Source organism: Manacus vitellinus, unplaced genomic scaffold (assembly GCF_001715985.3).
Source record: "Manacus vitellinus isolate BGI_N305 unplaced genomic scaffold, ASM171598v3 scaffold_27_pilon, whole genome shotgun sequence".
Lineage (NCBI taxonomy): Eukaryota > Metazoa > Chordata > Aves > Passeriformes > Pipridae > Manacus > Manacus vitellinus.
In genome coordinates, this window is record NW_021940039.1 from 2,102,307 (window position 1) to 2,108,051 (window position 5,745).

Genomic DNA, 5,745 nt, shown 5'->3' on the forward strand with positions numbered 1-5,745 from the left:
CGGGGCCGGGTGGCTCCGTCCCGGCACTGGCCCAGGGCGGGAGGGGAGGCCAAAGCACGGGCTGAGGCCACAGTTTCCATGTGGCACCCGCAGCCAGGGCTGCGGGATTTGGGCTGTGGCACACACGGGGTCCGTGTTCCTTCCCACGGCCCTGGCAGGACCATAAGCAGCTTTTCCCTGAGCTCATTTCCAGCTCTAATGGCCACAGCCTCTCTTCCCGACTCAGCCTTCTCCACCCTTCTACACTTTTGAGTGTCCATATGCTGAGGTTTGTTCTCTTCTCTGGGTGTCAGTAGCTTTTCCCTGGCTTTATCCCTGTCACATTGATTTTCTGTTGAGCTGGGACTTTCCTTGTGGTGTGGAAGATGCTGCAGTAACTGGCAAATATTTCCCTGTTTCTTAACATATCACTCTCAGCTGTTGGGATGAGTTCGCTTCTGCCACATCCTCCCACCTCTTCACTTCCACACAATGTTTTGATGATTTGTTACATGAATTTCCTTGTTGGTTTTTATCTGCTTTCATGCCAGTATCTGTGTGTCCACACAAACACAGGGAGCCTGTAGAACTGTCTCCTTATGTGTTATAGTCGTTAATCAAACATCTTCCACGATCCAGTGTGGAATGTCCCAATAAACCCTCCGTGTGGTCTGGGAGGTGTCAGAGTCTCAGAGCATCATCCTTGCAAGACTGAGCACCCCTGGGCACAGTGTGTGTAGGAGTGTGATGAACAAATTGGGATGACAGGGGTAACAGAAGTTAAAATTGTTGGTTAGATAACCCAGTTAAGCTCCTAAGAAATTCAACACAACATTAAATCACTTATATATGAAGTACACACACGAAGACATGGACTTTCTGGCTCATGGACAGAGCACACTTATCCCTCCTGTGGTGATTGTCTTTGAAGCTCGAGAAAGGAACATGATCCTTAAAAGCAAAATAGTAACCATTTCTGTGAAACATCCCATGCAATGACACAGCTGAGAGCTCCTCATCCACTGTCAACCCTACTCAGAAACAACAGACGTTTCTAAATTGTTGCATTTTCTCCACAGTTTTTCCTCCATACCCCAAGTGAGTCGTGGCAAATCTAAGGCAGGCAGGGAGGCCACAGCCAGCTGCTGTTTTTCTTTCCCTTTCTCCATCCTGTAATCAGAGAACTGTCTTGTGCTCTCGAGAGGAGCACTGTACCGAGACAGTGCCACCCTGCAGTGGGTGCTCACAAAAAGGGTTTCTATGCCACCAACAATGCCCTCAGTGCTGCTGGAATGGCACGGGAGTGGAACAATGCCACGGGTAATGCTAAAGCCAGTGGTGGGTGTTTCTCCTCTGTCGTGGTTGTAACTGAAGAAGATTGCTGTTATGCTTTTGTGTATGAGAGCATTATCACCCAGAATATTTTAGCAGGGCTAAAAGCCACCTGCCATTTTGATTCTGTGGGCTGGGAGAACTGTGCCCAACCAGGGCAGTGGTAAAACCTTCATTAAATCAGGAATATCCTTTGCAAAGAGGCACCAACACTTTGCCACAGTCACACAGATTTTTATAACTTAAATTTATCTCCTTGATGTTCTGCACTGTGTTCATATCAAGCACAGGTTCTGTTTAGAGCTCCAGAGGGACAGTAGAGATAATAACTAAGGGAAATTCTACTCTTTCAAAATGTTTTTCATCCCAAATGTTCTTGATTAAAAATAGAGACACAATATAGTGCATAATATGACTTGCATTTGTAACACAATCATTACACAGCTAAACCACAGATTCTTTACCTGTCCCTCAAACATGATTAATGTCAAATGATTTAACCTTTTAAAAACACTGTGTTCAGTTTTTGGAGTTCTTCTAAGTACTGTTAAATTGTAATGTTTCCATGGAAATTGTAGGTCCCAGTTTCCACAATAAATGTATTCAACTGGAAATGCAGCCCCAGCTGTGCTGTTGAGTGTACAAAGGTGAGCCTGGCACACTGAACCAGCCGAGGGAGTTGCTTTTCAGGAAGAAACCTCCCACTGGAGAGTGGGATGTGGAATCTAAAGTAGAACCAGGATAGTCACTGATGTCAAGAGGAGCCTTGGGAATCGCTGTGAATGAGAAGGGTGTAAAGTTTTTCAGGCAAACTTGTGGCAGTTTAATGCTTTGCAAAGTCCTGCTCTGTATTGTCCTCCGGGAAGGAAATCCCTTGGGATGGTGCCCAAATCCCTGAGGGTGTTTGCTGGCAGCTCCAGGGGTCCCTCTCTGTGCAGGAGCAGCTCTCTGTGGGGCAAATCTTGCCTTGTGTAAGACTTGACTCACCCAGTCGTTCCCCACTGTCAGGATCTGGGCTCTGGGCATGTTGTCATGTCAACCAGGAAAACCACAGCACTTGCATGGCTTTGAAAAGCAGATCCTGGTATTTTGCAGACACTTCTATTGCTGCAACAGTTGGGTTTGGGCTAAAATAGAAGCTACTTGCTCATGACACGTACACTGAATGCTTGGGGAGAAGAGAACCAGGCAGCAGAGCTGAAATGGGACCTGCAAAATAAGTCAGATAAACCCAGTGAAGCTCAGATTTATCTTTAGTCAGGATAAAAGGGGTCACAGGGAGCACTGGCCCCATCAGCTGGGCTCGCTGCTGCATTTGAAAGTATTCCTCAATATTAGTGTGGAAATCCAGGTGGGAAAGGGGTGAACTTCCACTCTGTCCCTCCATTTCCTGCCTTCCATGAAATATTTACAGAGAGAATCCAGCTGAGCTGCATCTATGTGCACAGGAATTACCACTGGCCCAAATTTTCCACTGTTATTAATAAGTTGAATTTGAAGCACTGAGACTGTAGAAGTGCCAGTGAAAACATGGGTTTGGGCTGCCTGCTTTACATGATATGAAGGAACTGAAGAGATAAAGAAGGAACTAAAAAAAAAAAAAACCTGACCACAGGGACATTTGTACAGACACCACAAAACTGAAATGGTAAGAGATGAAAGGAGAACTGGGCAAGTCAAACTTAAAATACAAGTAAAGACCAGTTAGTCACCTCAGACCAATGCAGTGTTATGTGATCAGCTCCCACAGAAGTGCTTTCAAAATAGTTCCTGAAAAATCCCATGTTTCTCCTTTCTGTCTGTGCCTACATGAACTTGAAGAAAGCCAGAAAATTGGGGTTCAGGGGAAGGAGACAGACAGACAATGAGGTCTGGATGAACCTTACTTTTGCTCCCTGTGTTTGTGAGCTGACAGTTTAAGTTCTGGCAGTCTGGGCTCCAGATTTTCCGAACTGTTGCTAATTCCTGCACCCCCATTGCCCTGGAAGTGTCAGCAGTGGTTGTTTCCTGGAGGTGTCTGTCCAACAGGGCTGGTTACAACAGGCCTTCTTGCTGCTGCCCTCAGGAAAAACAGTGCTGCAGAGAGAAGATGACTGGGGCTTTCTGTGCTGCTCAATCCCCCGTTTTTCATGAATGCTGACATGTAATTTAATCATATTTTAAAAGTATTTTAAGGGCTGCATTCTAAAGAGGGAAGCAGATACTATAGAACATCGTGTGTAATTCATTTGAAAAGAAGAAAATCCTCAACCCTTCTATCAGCTGCATTAACTTGGAGTCTTTACTTTTCCTGGGGTTTGTGGTACAAAAATAAACCCAAGAGCAGAGCTCACATGACCAGAAAATTTGGATGCTGTTCTTCCTTCAGGAGGAGACACGTAGAGAAAGCTTTTCAAGAGCAGGCTGGGCTGACCCTGCACAAATCCCCAGAGCAGGGTGGGACCACAGGCAGGGTCCCAGCTCTGGCAGTTGGGCATTGTTACCAATTTAGTGGGTTTTAATTACTGTCCTTAGGTTCTGTCCACGTGTCCAGGGTGAACAGGCTGAAGTCAGCCTTTTCTCAATAACTGCTGCAGTTTTTTTGAGCACTCACGAGAATAAAGAATCAAAGAAATCCAGATGCTGTTACTTGATCTGTCTCACTCACATCTTTAAACCTTAAACTTCACAGGACTATTTGAGAAAAGCGTACAAAATGATCCAAACCCAGGAGCTTTAAAGCAAATCTCTGTTGCCTTTTACCTCATCTGAGAAAGGAAGGCAGTTTTATACAAAATGTTTGGGAGTTTTAGATTAAAAAAGCTGGATCTTACTCACATTTAGGTAATGGCTTGTAACTGTCTTTGCTGCAGGTAAGAAATAACAGTAACTATATTCCAAAACTGCTGTGCAGTCCATCACCCTTTCCAGGGGACAATTCCTGTCCTGAATTCCACCTTGCTCACCCCATCCCACTAATTCTCCCAAGGCTGAACCACGGAGAGAAGAGTAATCAATGGGTTTTGTGTGGGATATCTGAGCCATTTTGAATTTTAAAACCTGTCAAGCAAACCTTACAGTGTCTGTGTTAACAGAACAATATTTGGGGCAATACCAAGGAACCAGATTTTTTTCCAAGGCAGTAAAACCAGACTGTAACTGTGTCAAAACAGTCAGATCCTTCTCCACTTAAAAGACTCCCTCTCGTGGAAATCATTCTCACTGGCCTGTTTTGACCTATTTTTTTCTAGTAAAAGTCACTCCATATAAGGTCTTGCAAGACTTGAGAAGGTTTCTGTTGCACAGTGTCACCCGTTTTGAAGTCAGAACCCTGACAGCAGCAGACAGGAGTCCTGCATCTGGAGCAGATTTTGTATTTTGCTCCTTGGGTCTTTGCTTTTTATTACTCAGAGATTTATTTATTTATTTTTTTAGTAGGTAGAGAAAAGGGAAAAAAATTCTAATTGCTTTTTATCTGTGATTTTCACCCCGTGTAAGAGGCTTCTGCCCAGGTAACATGAAGTGTTATCCACCACCCAGGGCCTCCCTGGTGGGTGTTGAGTAATAATTAGGGTTTGGGTGATTCATGGGAAGCAGAGGATTCCCTGCATGTTGCCACACTAAGAAAATGGAATTAGCAATGTCACAGAAACAGAGATGGAAAATGCCCGTTCTGGAAATGCACTTCCACAGAAATGTGTCATGGGGAAGCTGCAATACAAATCCTGGCCAGGGACCCACAAGAGATTTCGATATTTTCCATAATCTGTGGGACTGAAATAAAATCCTTATTGTCCCCTGGTTGTCTGTCAGGAGAGGAAATCACATTATTTGGACTCCATGTCCACGTCTTTGGGCAGGAATTCAGCTGTTTTCCATCACACTTAAGCCCCAACCAACTCTCAGTCCTAAAATAAGTGGGATCCCCCCACATGCTTTAAATGAAGCTCTTGGCTTTTGAGGCACTAAAGCTGCCAAAGCATCGTGTTCCCTGTGGGACCATAAATCACCCCCTCAACACACAGCCACAGACAATTCCAATTTAAATAGAGATACAACCACAGATAATTCCAATTTAAATAGAGGTACAACCACCTTTAACAGGTCTGGCGGTCCTAAAAGCTTTCAAAAAAAACCCCACTCTCAAAGAGTTTTCTTTAAACACAATGCAAAACTTAAATTCTGAGCATTAATCTGGAATTTCGCCCCCATTAACTCAACCTGTGCTCCCGTGCTCACGTGAGGGAAGGTTGGACGTCGAGCTGAAAATGGGGGTAAGTTCATTGAACTGGGGATACACAGAATCCTTCATAATGTTACTCTAGGTACAGTTTTTCATCTCCTGAGTTATTTTTAATAAAATTTGGGCAACGTTGTTGTGTTTTTAGTACTTTAGCACCGCCCACCACAAGCGTTCAAAAGGCCTGTTTTTAAAAAAAAAATTAAAAAAAAAAA